Source organism: Lithobates pipiens, unplaced genomic scaffold (genome assembly GCF_037356315.1).
Source record: "Lithobates pipiens isolate NorthernLeopardFrog02 unplaced genomic scaffold, aLitPip1_a1.2 Scaffold_1, whole genome shotgun sequence".
In the NCBI taxonomy this organism is placed as follows: Eukaryota; Metazoa; Chordata; class Amphibia; order Anura; family Ranidae; genus Lithobates; species Lithobates pipiens.
Genome location: NW_027507685.1, coordinates 243,351,339 through 243,365,096, shown reverse-complemented (window position 1 = coordinate 243,365,096; position 13,758 = coordinate 243,351,339). Strand labels below are relative to the sequence as shown.

At 45.7% G+C, this 13,758-nt stretch overlaps 1 protein-coding gene across 3 annotated transcripts in view; it reads right to left on the bottom strand.

The window, feature by feature from the left end:
- LOC143986483 (mid1-interacting protein 1-B-like) overlaps nt 1–13,758 on the bottom strand; it is a 44,409-nt gene that overhangs the window by 3,932 nt on the left and 26,719 nt on the right. The window contains exon 1 of one of the 3 annotated variants that reach the window (XM_077484842.1): nt 12,869–12,892. The exons of the other annotated variants lie outside the window; for them this stretch is intronic. The gene's annotated coding sequence lies outside the window, so the exon portion shown is untranslated. Of the gene's footprint in view, nt 1–12,868; nt 12,893–13,758 lie in introns of those variants that run through there. 3 annotated transcript variants of the gene reach the window in all.

The following is a 13,758-nucleotide window of genomic DNA, read 5'->3' as shown; positions in this document are numbered from 1 at the left end:
AGGGCACATGACATAATTGGCTTCTAGGATGCCGGTGGTCCTAGCAACCAATGATTTCTGAGCAGCAGGGTTGACGTTACGGACAGCAGCGTAGCTTGCTTTATGTCCAGACTGCAGTCCACTATTTCCTGACCACTGCTATAAGAGTCAAGCAGCACTGGTTGAATGGCATAAATTAGAAAAATTACATATAAAACTATGAGAAAGGAAAAACAAATAAAATAAAAAACCCACAGATAATAATTGGCATGTGTGTATGTATTCACCCCTTTGTTATGAAGCCCATAAAAAGCTCTGGTGTAACCATTTGCCTTCAGAAGTCACATTATTGAAATGTCCACCTGTGTGCAATTTAAGTGTCACATGATCGGTCATTACATTCACCCCCCTCTTTTGAAGGGCCCCAGAGGCTGCAACACCTAGGCACCACTAACCAAACACTGCCATGAAGACCAACGAACTCTCCAAACAAGGGACAATGTTGTTAAAAAGTCAGGGTCAAAAAAAAAAAAAAAAGCCCTTTGATGATCTAGAAGCACCATCAAATCTATCATAACCAAATGGAAAGAACATGGCACAACAGCAAACCTGCCAGAAGACGGCCGCACACCAAAACTCACAGAGCGGGCAAGGAGGGCATCAGAGGGGCAGCACAGAGACCTAAGGTAACCCTGGAGGAGCTGCAGAGTTCCACAGCAGAGACTGGAGTACCTGTACATAGGACCACAATAAGCCGTACGCTCCATAGAGTTGGGTTTTATGGCAGAGTGGCCAGGAGAAAGCCATTAATCTGAAAAACACAAAATGGCACGTTTTGAGTTTGCGAAAAGGCATGTGGGAGACTCCCAAAATGTATGGAGGAAGGTGCTCTGGTCTGAGGAGACGAAAAGAAAGCGCTATGTATGGCGCAAACACAACACATCACCCAAAGAACACCATCCCATGCTGTGGGGATGTTTTTCAGCAGTCAGGACTAGGAAACTGGTCAGAGTTGAAGGAAAGATGGATGGTGCCAAATACAGGGATATTCTTGAACAAAAACCTGTACCACTGTGATTTAAGGCTAGGACGGAGGTTCACCTTCCAGCAGGACAATGACCTCAAACACACTGCTAAAGCAATACTTGAGTGGTTTAAGGGGAAACATGTAAATGTGTTGGAAAGGCCTAGTCAAAGGCCAGACCTCAATCCAATAGAAAATCTGTGGTCAGACTTAAAGATTGCTGTTCACAAGTGCAAACCATACAACTTGAAGGATCTGGAGCAGTTTTGCAAAGAGGAATGGGCAAAAATCCCGGTGGTAAGATGTGGCAAGTTCATAGAGACTTAGAGCTGTGATAGCTGCAAAAAGGTGGCTCTAGAAAGTATTGATTTTGAATAGTTATGCACTATTGTCCTATTTGTTTGCTTCAAAAAAAAACAAAAACAAAAAAACCCATCTTCAAAGTTGTGGGCAAGTTCTGTAAATTAAATGATGCAAATTCTCACTCAATGTTAATGCCAGTTTGTGAGGCACCAAAACACAAAAAATGCCAGGGGGTGGGTGACTACTTTCAAGGCACTGTAGGCTCACACTGCAAGTTAGGGGCATACTGGTAGGTCACATTTTTCAAAACTTGCAGCCCATTTGCCCCCCCCCCCACCAGACTTTAATATGACAGATATTAAAATCTGAAGAAATGCAAGACTGACAACTGCATCTGAACGTTAGAAGTCTAGAATATACCCAAACTCTTGCTGGGGATAACGTCTAAGGTCTTTTGTCTAAAGTGTCTGGCTTGACCTGTTTATCATGAAAGACAGCTTGTTTGGGTGTAAACTTTTTGGTAATCCTACCAGACAGTTAAGATAAGGATTATACTGTAGACATTGTTTACTCCAAGTGTCTGTTCTTTACAGTAAGAAAGAGTGGTGATCAATTTTATCTTTAAATAGCATCTGTACAGTTTTAAAATAATGCCATTGGGGAATGTAGAAGCTTGTTTAGACATTTGGTGAATGCCTAGGCAAATCTGGTTCATTGCTCGTAGGTCATTTTTGAGAATCAGTCTGAAGAGTTGACATTCCCAAGCAGTGGAGACCAGAGATCATGAACACTTTAGCAGGAGTGGTGAAAGGTTAGAATTAGAATGTTCTCTTGGTGACAAAGTTCACACCACTTGCGCTGACATGGTCAGGTACGTCACCCTGGGTACAATCAGCCTGCCCAGAGATGAATCTCAGCTGGTCCCTGCTAAACTGTCCAAGATTCAAATCATGGCTAGGTTTGTTTCTTGATCCACCAGTGGGCTGGTTTCCACCATCCACACAAACTGGTGGATTGGATAACCAACCTGCTAAATCACGTATTGGAATTGTCCATGCCCCTTTAAATTTACATTGTCTATTGTTTGTGCTAGCCCTGTTCCTCCATCCCTACATAACCTTTAAATAGCTTGGAGAGGAAGCAAAAAAGGGAAATACTATAGATGGGACTGTCAACATCTCATCCAAGATGGTGACACCAGCAGTCTTAGAAAATTTAAATGCACAAGGGATACTTTTACAAAAACACCCCCCCCCCCCCCACGCACACGATATATTAAACTAACATTTATCATAATATTCAATTTTGTTGAATTGAATGATCTGACCGGTGTCTTTAAAAGCTTTGGAGTAGCACCCGGTTTCAGAAACAAAGTCAGAGTCCTATGAGCTCCTGGGTTAATGGCCATACATGGCAAATTCTCACCCAATTATGCTAAATCCAAGCCACGGGTGGCATTCTTGGTACCACCCAGCACAACTTGGAGTGGGGAAAAAAATAAAGTAAAAAAGCTGGATTGAAAGCAGTCGACCAAAAAGTGTTAGCATCCCGTCATTCATGAGTGGCTGGTTGAATACAATAGCCAGCCATGGAAATTCATCTATTCTAGGAGTCTCGTTAGATTTTTCAGTCTATGGCCTAAACAAGAGAAATCTATGCATGTATTGCTAGTATTAAAGTACAACTAAAGACAAAAACCATTGACTCTGTCCAAGGGGGATGTGAGGGCCTCAAGTGAGGGCCTCAAGTGAGGGCCTCAAGTGAGGGCCTCAAGTGAGGGCCTCAAGTGAGGGCCTCAAGTGAGGGCCTCAAGTGAGGGCCTCAAGTGAGGGCCTCAAGTGAGGGCCTCAAGTGAGGGCCTCAAGTGAGGGCCTCAAGTGAGGGCCTCAAGTTGCCCATCTGCACCTTTGATAACTAAAAACAGCAGGCGTCTCCCACTGTGTCGCGCAGTCCATTCGGCGGCTGTCCATTGTAACAAAGCCCTCATCCATGATAGACGGAACACCGATACAATGCTGGGAAACAATCAGCGTTCCGTCTATCACAGATGAGGAGGAAGCAGGGCTTTGTTACCATGGACGGCTGCCAAACAGGCTGCATGACACAGCCAGAGACCTCCGCTGTTTTAGTTATCATAGGTACAGCTGCAAATGGGCACAGTGAGGCTACAACGGGCCACTGTTTACCCAGTAGCTGCTGCATTTCCCACCCTAGGCTTATACTCTAGTCCAGTGATGGCGAACCTTGGCACCCCAGATGTTTTGGAACTACGTTTCCCATGATGCTCAACTACACTGCAGAGTGCCAGAGCATCATGGGAAATGTAGTTCCAAAACATCTGGGGTGCCAAGGTTCGCCATCACTGCTCTAGTCAATACATTTTCCCAGTTTGTGCCTTGGCCTAGATGCGAGTATATACGGTAATATCCCCAGTGAGATGCAGACAGCAGAATAAAATAAAACTGAAAACGATTAGAACCCTCCCTTACTTTACAAGGACCTACCTAGAATTGTAGGTTCATTTTATATGGCCATTGTCACAATACTAGTTAGCAGTGTGCACAGGGTCACTTACAATACAAGGAAGCTACACATGAAACAGTCTTTGTTATTCTATAGGTGAAGCTTTTACAGACCAGATGCAAGTTATGGAAAAAATTTTTGGCTGAAGTCTCTATTCCTGTTTTTCCTGTCCTACACTACCCATCATGTCTCATCACAGCAGGCAAGAACACAATACATCTTTTGTTCTGGGGCTGCACGCAAGCCAAAGTTTTGGACAGATGTGCCGTTTGGTTGACTGCATTTGGGAAGGGCCATTAAAGGAGAACTTCGGTCATGTTTTCATCCATGAAGTCTTCTGCCCTTGTTTTAACTTTGGATAGTAATACATTTTTTTTGCTGCACGTAAATACCTTATACGGCCCACTTCGTTTGTCTGGAAAAAAGCCTAGGCTTATGACATGCACAGGAAGGGGGGGGGGGGGGATGGGAGTCATAAGAAGGCTAATGAGATCTGCCGAGCTGGAGGTGTGCCAGTAAAAGTGAACAGGCAGCAGCTTCAGCTGCCCAGTGTTAAAATGGATGCAGTCAGGTTTAGTGGGAGGGAGATTTCTGCAGATACATACAAAGTGGTTGGAGGGAAGCTTCAGAATGGAAAAGATGTTTTCATTATAAATGATGTGAGCAGACTGAAGCAGTTCCTCTTTAAGCAAAAACACTGGTGCAAGTCTTTTTTTTTTTAACTTCAAAACATTTAAAGTGGTTGTAAACCCTTACAAACCACTTTGACCTACAGGTAAGCCTAGATTAAGGCTTACCTGTAGGTCCAAGAAATATCTCCTAAACCTATACGATTTAGGAGATATTTGCCAAAACACAGGCACCACTGTCTACGGCGATATGCCGCAAGTGGCGGCTCCCATGCGCGCGAGTGACTTCATTGCGGCTTCGCTGAATGACAGCGCCAGAGCAGCGAGACCCACGTGAAGATGGATGCTCCGTACACAAGGGGACAGCGGTGACTTCGCTGGCTCCTGTGTCAGGTAAGTGACACATAATGGACTACTATGCAATGCATAGTAGTCCATTATGCTTTACCTTTGCAGGGAATCAAAAGGTTTAAAGGTTTTTAATCCATCTAAAATATTCTAAGCATAAAGAGCACTACACAATTAGTTCTTCATCCAAGTACTAGGTTTTGGGTCAGTTTTAGTCTGCCAACATGGTTTGAATTGCAGCAGATTGCCAATGAATTGTCTAAAATTTAAGCAGAAAAAAAAAAAAAAAAAGTAACCGCCAGCAGCGCACGTGCTCGCCCCAGACCTGGAAGTGTCAGATCATATACTAGGTACGTGAGCTGGTGCAGAGCGGCCGCCCTGCTGCAATACATCTGGTGGGCAGTCAGGAAGCGGTTAAGAAAGTTTGGAGACCCCTGGGGAAATAAAAATATGGCATCATACCTTTCTTTAACTGCCCCATGGAGGTACATTTCCAACACCCCCACCCCCCCCCAAAAAAAAAAAAAAAAAATGCAAACACCAACATACACATAAGGCAGTTTGCGCAGGAGAGCCGACCTGCTGCAGTACAATGATGGCGGCTGGTCAGCAAGCAGTTAAGGAAACTTCAAAAGTAACTTTCTTTCAAGATAAAGTCAATATTTTTTCAGATCCATCGTCACCGGGCTCTTTAAACGGTGCAGGGCCCATAGACCAGTGTCTTCTCTGCCTATTTGGCAACCCAGCACTGGGAATTCCCGAATCCACACAATATGGACGGAGGAATACTTCCCGCTTTGCCATCGGACTCAACCGCTGTCAGAATACGCTGATCAGCACTGCAGCCCACTGTTCAAAATGAACATTTTTGAATATCCCATTTGAGTAACCAGTTCCCGACCGCTGCATGTAGATATAAGTCGACAGAATGGCACGGCTGCACAAATGGGCATACTTGTACGTCCCTTAGAATTTGTCGCCGTGCCATAGCGCGCTGCGAGTAGGATCGCGTGCGGGGGGATAACTGCGATCGTCTCACAGAGGGGGGGAAGAACAGGGACATGACACCGTCATCCTGTGATTGGGAGGGGTGATCAGTGATGTGTCACATGTAGCACCCCCCCCCCAGTTAAAATCACTCCCTAGGATACACTTAACCCCTACAGCGCCACCTAGTTGTAGCCCCTTCACTGTCACATTTACACAATAATCAATGCATTTTTAATCGCACCGATCGCTGTATAAATGTGACTGGCCCCAAAAATGTGTCAAAATTGTCTCATGCGTCTGCCATAATGTTGCAGTCATGGAACAAAACAAATAAAAGCCGATGGTCACCATTACTAGTAAAAAAATAAAATAAAAAACATCCCCTATTTTGTAGACGCTATAACTTTTGCTCACTCTAAACTTGTGATTTTTTACCAAAAATTATGTATTGGCCTAAACTGAGGGAAAAAAAAAAATATATATATATATATATATATATATATATATATATATATATATATATATATATATATATATATATATATATTATTATTGGGGATATTTATTATAGTAAAAAAATAATGCGTTTTCAAAATGGTCACTCTTGTTTCTAGCGCAAAAAACAAACTGCAGAGGTGATCAAACTCCATCAAAAGAAAGCTTAATTTGTGGGTAAAAAAAAAAAAAAAACACTACGTCAATTTTGTTTGGGAGACACGTCACGTGACCGTCCAATTGTCAGTTAAAGCAGCGAAGTGCCGAATCACACAAAAGTGCTCTGGTCTTTGGCCAGCCAAATGGTCTGGGGCTTAAGTGGTTAAAGAAAGTTGAGTAGGGACCAGCCCATCTATGGAGAAACTTTAGTAGTAAGTTGGTGGGAAATTGCTCATCTCTTGCTCTGGCGTTTCAGAGTTGCAGTGTTTGTCATTTCCAGGGAGACCGATATGAGTCAGTGACTTTCCCACCATCATGACTCAGGACTGCAGACCGCACCTCGCAGAGTACATTTTACATTCACAATACTGTCAGAAAGTGGAGAGCCCCACATACCTCCCACATTGTCCTCCCAAACATGTGCTTCTCAGTAGCCTTCTATGCATGTGTCAATGGACTGGAGGGACAGGAGGTGCATTCATTTTGGCAAAGTTTGGTTATTTGAATAAAGATTGTATGGTCAGATAGTAACGTGTATGGGGACCCTTAGAGCCACGTCACAGCAACTCTGTAGCAAATGCATAGGTGTGCACAGCCCATTGCATTAGGGTGCAGATCCCAAAATGCAAACATATTTGCTTGCGTATATACACTGTATACAAATGGCAACAGTAGGGCAGAGATTGGCGTCAGTTTTTTTGGGAGTCCCCTTCCCCCATTAGGGGGCTTTGGTGAAATATCACAGGTCTAAACAGGGGGAATCTGCACCACACAGGGTGAGCCCAAGCACACCTGGCGCACCCTGGCACATGCCTATGAGCAAATTAATTTAGCAGCTCCAGATATCTGCTTACTTCTCAGACAAATACATTTGCAGCCAAGCTTATTGATGTAGCCCACTACAATGCACAGATCTACAGATTACTGGGGTGGCATTGCCCAAAACCAGGTACACACTAGTTTGTGCAACCCTGCATGTTGCAAGAAAAAAAAAAAAAAAAAAAAAAAAAAAAAAGTTGACACCTGTACTAACCATGCAAGATTAGTGCAGTGATCCGCCCCCCCCTCCCCCCTGGCTATTCCGACAGGGAGACGGCCCCCCCACCAGAACCCACCAATCAGCGCTCTCTGCCATTGGCTGAAAGCACCGATCAGAAGACAGCTGCTGCACAACTCCCAACTGTCCCCGATTTGGTACAATGTCCCTCTCTTCATTGTCCAATCTATAGTTAAATATAAAATGCACTTTTTATCATTCAAAAAAAAGTGTTTCCCAGTTCTAAACCTGTCACCCAAAATCTAACTTTCTGCATTGGTGAATCCAACATACATGTAAAAAAAGCACTTGTGGGTTTAACTAATTGTTTTTTGTATACTTTTCCTTTAAGGGGGCGTGTCCTATGCCTACATACTTGCCAATAGGTGTCCTTCGTTCCCATCTCAAAAAGTCGGGAGACACGCTGCTGGTTTTCCCCAGCATGCACATTTGACAGAAGCCAGCGGAACAGACCGACGTACACACGGGCAGAATGTCAGCCAGTATTTCGTACTGGAAAATGTCTGGACATTCTGCCCATGTGTATGGGGCTTAAGGGTCAAAACATGTGAAGCAACATTAGAGTTACCCAAAAACTATACATTCGATAACAAGGTGCTCAATATTTTGTGGCAAACAATCCCGCCCCTCTCATGGATGATTGACTGGTGTTCTGTCAAGAAGTGCCCCCCATAGAATAGTGTCCGCGCATACGCAGGACGGTGCTGCACTACAGCCGATTTGCCGATCAGCTGGAGTGACGCGACCAGGGCGCAAACGCACATCATAGGAGGCATCTCGATGGGCGATACCATTTCACGGCCACAATCAAAACCTATACAAACAGCGGGGGCGGGAACACAAGTTCTCACATTGTGCCTCATTGTTGCATGGCAGCTTTACAGTATGCTGATGGTCTGGTTTTGTCTGTGTTGCAGGGTGGGTTTTGTTGTGTTGAATGGCTGGTTTTGCCTGTTTGAAAGGGTGGGTTGCAACACAGCCACTAGCTGCCCTCCAGCAGCAAGGCACAATCTGAGAACTACGTCCCCTCCGCTGTTTGTATAGGTTTAAATTGTGCCTGTGAAATGGTATCTCCGATCGAGAGATTCCCACAGTGGCGGCTGGTGCTCAATTTTTAGAGGGGTGCAAATAAACAGAAAAATCCCTATCAAATGCAGCCTCACTGTGCGCCCCCCCCCCCGCCGTTCTCTGCAGGATGCCTGGCACTTATTGTGCTGTGGTGTCCTCTCCTCCTGCTGTGTCCTTCAGCGGCAGCTTCCTCTGCTTGGGCGCACTGGCACAGGGAAAATCGAAAGCGACATTGTAGCTCGAAGGTCAACTCACCCTGCTGTAGTAATACATATTACGGGCGGAAGCTGTTCAGCGCGATTGAATGCACCGCAAGGCAGGACGAAATCCCACAAATGTCATGATTGCATAGACGTGGTGCTTCCCATAGTGCACCGTGTCTGGTGCCTAAACTCAGTGCACTTAAGGACCTTTCCCCCCCCCCCCCCCCCATTTTTTTTTTTGAAAGCCTTTTTCCCCCCCCAATTTTTTTTTTTGATATTACCTGGAGGAGTGGCGCCGGTGCACCCCCCTATGGACAGACAACCACTGCTCCTACGATGTGTGCATGCACCCTGGTTATATCAGGCCAGCTGATCAGCAAATCAGGTGTTGTGCTGTTCCATATGGCGCATGCACAGTACACACGGGGCACCTCGACAGAACACCGGAAAGGCAATAATCCTCCATGGGAGATGGCCTGGGAAGGCAGCAATAGGAGGCAGATGGGAACCGATGAGATGAGCTTGCTGAGGGAATAGCCAGGGCTTCTCCTGGCCAAACAAAAGTGGGCCCTGAGACCTGGTTGACTGGAAGTCCCAAGACTCCCTGGCCAATTGGGTCTCAGGACCCACTTCCCGATTGGCTGGGAGGAGAAATCGGGAAGACAATAGTGCATATTAATTTGTTATTGTCACAACTCTATGGGCTCAATGCTCTGTGCCCCAAGCCCACCCTTTTTTAAAGCAAATTAGAGCCTTAGGATCCAATCATGCACTTCAAAAAAATAAAAAAATAAATGGGAATCCATTCATCTGGACCCCTGCATGTAGATTAGGGGTATCACCCTGTATGGATGAGCAGCCACTGTTTAATAACGTGTAGCTAATAAAGCCAGTGATTCTGGAAGGGCTCTTTCACAGGCGACCGTGCCAATCTCCTCTAAAGCAGTTTAGTGGATTGCTTTCTAGAGGGGAGTAGATCACTGGCAAACAGGCGAAGATGACATCACTTCCTCAATGCCTTTTTTTGACAGCCAAATTGGAATAGTGTATGCAACGCCGCACTGCCATTGTGAACCAAGCATTTGGCTCATGGTTGCAGCACTGCCCCATTCACTACAATGGGTCACCTTTGGTAGGGGTACTGCTAATGGACCACAAATGGCTGCATGCTTGTTTGGGTGGGTGATAAAACCGTAGCTCAACTACCCATTTTACTTCCCCACCCATGTGAATGAGGCCTTACTAGCAACAAATGCTGCAAACAGTCAACGGCTCAGAAAATTACAACCCACTGGGAAATTTTGCAACAGATCATTCAGACTGCAATTACATTTTTTTCTTGGCAATAAAAACCACTTTGAAGAACAATTCTGTAATAGTTGCCAATCCTTGCTACACAGTTACTGGTGTGGTCAAGTCTTGCTACACAATTGCTAGTGTGGTATGGGCCTGGAAGAGCACCCTTACTGGTCAAATAAAAGAATTTATCAAAGCCAAGTAGTTCTAGTAGTAGGAAGGGATATCCAACCTTGACGGTGTCAACTCCATCCGAGACAGTGCAGGGAACAGCACTCCGGTACCAACTGCATCATATAGACTCCTTTCACACTGGGGCTGACTGTGCATTAGCGCCGCTCATTTTAGTGGCACTCGATTGCCGTTTAAGCGGTGCTTTTCAGGCCCCAGCGGGGCACTTTTAACCCCTGCTAGCAGCCGTAGGGGTTAGAAATGCACATGTTGCAGCAGTTCCAAATTGCTTTTCAGGCACTTTGAAATCGCTGCCCATTCATTGCGATGGGCAGGGGTAGTGTGGGAGTGGTGTATATACTGCTTCCAAACCACCCCAAAGATGCAACTTGCAGGATTTTTTTTTTTTTAAACACATCCCACAAGTGCATCGCCACAGTGTGAAAGCACTCGGGCGGCATGGGAGGCAGTTTTCTAGTGCTTTACAGGTGCCATTTCTAGTGTTAAATCACAAGGAAAACTGATTCAGTGGGAAAGGGGCATTATTGGTGCGCACCGTGCCTGTGCAATGCTGGCCTGAAGCTACCCTGCAGGGCACTGTGGCAGACTAGACAGGAAAGAGCCTTGGAGGAGGCGACACCATGTTTTACCACACTAGATGACACCAACCCTTGTGATGCCATTGGGCTTGAGGCACTTTCACATGGGCAATAAAAACAAAAAAAATACCATTTGTTGGGGGGGGGGGGGGGGGGGGGGGCTACTGGAGCAGAGGCTTCCAGTTGTAAAGAGTGCATTAATGCCTGGCCACCCATAGAACAGAGCGGAGCATGTCCACTCTGCAGAAACTGAGGGGGACACAGACCAGTAATCTGCCCTGTTCTGATCAGCAGAGCACAGAATGTGAGAAGGACCCTTACAGAGAAGAAAGGAGGAAGAGAACAAAAAAAACAAACACACGACAAAGCCAAGTGTTCTAGAAGAAGACAACATTGCCAGCGGAGCCGGTGTTCTGCCATATAGTGTCCGGCCATAAAATAGTGTCCGCCCCGTACTGCGCATGCGCAGTACGGAGCAGACGAAGTTTCGGAAAATCTCCGAAGCTGAACGGCGCCTGCACCGTGAGTGGAGGTGGTAGCCCCACCATCCAAGCGGACATAGGGTTGTGAGTATTAATGGGGCCCCTCGCGGGCGAGCTTCGCTCGCCACGCTTCGGGCTCGGCCTCGCTGCGCTCGGCTATTTTTTATTCCTACTCTATGTCCACTTAGATAGTGGGGATAGAACCTGGACTCACGGCGCAGGCGCTGTTCATCCTCAGCAATTTTCGGAATCTGTGTTGCTGTGTACTGCGCAGTACACAGCAGACACTATCCGATGGAGGACATTATTAGACAAGACACCGGTTCTATACTACATTGTAGTCACAGCCATTAATTACTACACAATTGCCACTGATGTGGACCTGGATGATCAATCCTACCACAAAAAATAAATAAATCCAAAAAACATGTTAATAGACATCATTGCCAGCACTGCCAGTGTCCTATCAAATATGGTCCCCCATCGGATAGTGTCCGCTGTGTACCGCACATGCGCAGTACACAGCACACACAGATTCCAAAAATCGCCGAGGATGAACGGCGCCTGCGCCGTGAGTCCTGGTTCTATCCCCACCATCCAAGTGGACAGAGTTAGAATAAAAAGAGCCGAGCGCAGCGAGGCCGAGCCCGAAGCGTGGCGAGCGAAGCTCACCCGTGAGGGGCCCTCTAATTTTCACAACCCTATGTCCACTTGGATGGTGGGGCTACCACCTCCACTCAGGGCGCAGGCACCGTTCATCTTCGGAGATTTTCCGAAGCTTCGTCTGCCCCGTACTGCACATGCGCAGTACGGGGCGGACACTATCTGCCAGAACACCAGTCCTTGCTACAGCATTTACACTAATGTTGACCTGGAAGATCTGGTTTACTGCTAAATTTAAATAAAAATTGTCAAGACAAAAAAAAAAAACAAAGCCAAGTGTTTCTACAAATAGGACACCGCCCACATTGACAATGTTCTATCATATGTGTCCCCCATCGGATAGTGTCTGCTGTGTACTGTGCATGCACAGCACACAGATTCCGAAAATAGCCGAAGATAAACAGCACCTGCGCCGTGAGTCCAGGTTCTATCCCCACCATCCAAGTGGACAGAGTTGGAATAAAAATAGCCGAGCGAAGTGTGGCGAGCGAAGCGTGGCGAGCCCGCGAGGGGACCCTAATATCAGCAGCCCTATGTCCACTTGGATGGTGGGGCTACCACCTCAACTCACGGCGCAGTTGCCGTTCATCTTCAGAGATTTTCCGAAGCTTCTTCTGGGGCGGACAGTATCCGATGGCCGGATGCTATATGCCCGAACACCGGCCCTTGCTACACCATCGCCATTCATTGATACACAATTCTCAGAATGGACCTGGAAGAGCAAACAGAACCTTGAGATTTCACCAAAGCCTCCCCAGTGGGTCTCCTAAAAGAATTGCAAATAAATTGAAAGAAATTAAAAACAGCAAAGATAAAATAAGATAAACCAACAAAGCCAAGGGTTTAAACAAAAAAATAAAATAAATTATACATACACACCCGTCAATGTGACAGGCTCTTGTTACATCACTGCCACCGTTTCATCACATATGGCGACCCATCACAATGGACTACCCGCTGGACTGCGCATGCATGATACCACCAAGTCCAGGTTCGAGCCCCACCATCCAAGTGGACATCGAGTTAGATTATAATAATGCAGAGCAAAGAAAAGCCATGCCCGAAGCGTGGTGAGGGAAGTCAGCCTGCGAGGGGCCGTGTGTTGGAACGGCGGCGTCACTCATGCGCACTCCAAAGGGGAGCCAAATGTTATGCAACACTACAACCTCAAGCCTAGCCCTTGCTACAGCTTTGCCACTGAGGTTGACCCGGAAGATCAGGCTCACAGCTAAACAAATATAAGATAGAGGGGGGGGGGGGGGGGGGAGAAATAATAATAATTAAAAAAAAAAAAAAAAAACAGATCTAAGTGTCTACAAAAAATAAATAAAGATACAAAACAGTTTCTAGAAAAAAAAAAAAATAAATGGATACAAGTCTAAGAGTTTAGGAAAAACACCCCACACAACATACATCATAGCTAGCCCTTGCCACACCATTGCCAGCACAGAAATTCATTGCTACACCATGATGTGAACCTGGAAGATTAGGCTTATTGCTCAATAAAAAAAATAAAAAATAAAAAATAAAAAAAAAATAAAACCAGCCAAACGTTTCTAGAAAGGACACTTTAGATATTTTGTTGCAAACATCATCCAGTTGTCTCTTTGTATGTTAAACACAATTAAAACTGCAACAAAGTAACCCCCTCCACTGACACACCCAACACAACTCCCTGCACTGAGATCTCATGATGATGATGGATATAAAGCTTCTTGTAGGATGAGAGATTTGTAATCAGTGCCTGGAATGTGATCCCCCCACCCCCA